This window comes from Morone saxatilis, unplaced genomic scaffold (assembly GCF_004916995.1).
Source record: "Morone saxatilis isolate NCDOM2014 unplaced genomic scaffold, NCSU_SB_2.0 Contig1, whole genome shotgun sequence".
Lineage (NCBI taxonomy): Eukaryota > Metazoa > Chordata > Actinopteri > Moronidae > Morone > Morone saxatilis.
The window spans coordinates 10603399-10604947 of NW_023339651.1; the positions used below are offsets into that span (position 1 = coordinate 10603399).

Here is a 1549-nt window from a genome sequence, read left to right on the forward strand (position 1 = left end):
AAGTCTTAGTAGTAATATAAACCATACATGGTTTAGAATTACAAAGCCTCCTATATGGTCCTTTAAGATGGTGTAGAGTGTTTGGATAAAACTTTTGGAACAGGGTGTGTGACAGGCACTATTAGTGGCCTGAGCCAGGCGGTGAAATTAAACCATCAACAGCTTTGAAAGAGAACCCAGGCATGCTTGTTTTTGTCCACCTGCCTCTCATTGCATGAGGTGGGCAGTTTTCCCTGCTTACAAGCCTGACAGATTTTCTTAGAATCTGGCAACTCTTAAAATTTCCAGCAGATTTCGCTCCATTAAATAAACCCAGTCCAGTCATTAGGCCAAACGTCACAGCTGGCTACACATTATAACATGGGCTACCAACTGGCTAAGCTATCAAGTGATCACAACGTGATAAATGGGACTGTTGGGGAGTGAGAGAGAGACAGAGAAAGAGAGAGTGAGAGAGAGTGTGTGTGTGTTTGTGGGTGAGTCTGTTTGTGTAGATGTTAACTTCCAGCCCAGTCAATTGCTTCTCTAACCACCTGCTCTACCCAAACACTCCTCCAAGCAAATATATAATACACCTGAAGTTTATCAAATGCATATAGATTTAAATGGAAAACAAATGTATTTTGTTATGCAACTTCAGAAAGTTTAAATTGCAGTAGCTGTGGTAAAAACAAGAGTATAGGTCCATTTTTGCAGTAGACATTTTGTCATAGCAGGAAAAGCACAGGTGTTACTAATAACATTAACGATAGCTCTGTTCTAAGTGTCCCAGTCAGCCACAGTGTGTGACACCGAGCCAGCATGCACAATACCCAGGCTCTGAAACAGCTAAATAGCCATCATTAATTTCATTGTTTACACCTACGCTTTCCCTGCTGTGACATGTGAAAAAGTCTCCTGTGAAAAAAACCTGTTTTGTCTCCTGTACAGTGCCATTCTGTCCAGACTCCTGTTCATTTAGCAATGGCTGAAATTTAGTTTTCTTCTTTGTGGATACATCTTTGGGTAATTTTCTGCCTTTATTAGATGGTATACAGCGGTGGCTCCTCTTTAAGGGACCCCTTTTTTTATCATTAATAAAGCTGATGACCCCTGACTAAGTGACATGTTTTATGGACATTTCATATTATATTCAATTCACAACAGTAACAGTACAAAATAACTGATGCATTGACCAAATAGTGAATGCAATAACTGCAGGAAGTTTGTGTCAGACAGGTGATTTGGATGAGTTTTGAGCAGATTATTTATTGTGAATATTCATTTTCTAGATATTTTTTTAGAAACCTTTTACACAATTATCTATAATATACATTCTTATAATTTTAAAAATTAATAAAGGCCTTCATACTTAATGGGCTTCTTTTTTTATTCTCCCTGACGCTTGGCCCTTATTGTAAACGCTCTTTGGTTGTTTTAACTGGGTACTTCTCTTATGCAGGATGAGGCTGTTTAGCAAAGAATGAAGGCTTTCTGAATTGGCCTTTATTTAGGTCTTCATTGTGTCCTTTTTTTTTAAAGTTCATATTTCAAATAATAATCTAGACTT

The 1549-nt window shown here is 37.8% G+C and overlaps 1 protein-coding gene across 1 annotated transcript in view; it reads right to left on the reverse strand.

Moving 5' to 3' along the window:
- The window catches only part of LOC118335124 (protocadherin-15-like), a 153434-nt gene that overhangs the window by 44077 nt on the left and 107808 nt on the right, over window positions 1-1549 (reverse strand). The gene's annotated exons all lie outside the window — the stretch shown is intronic.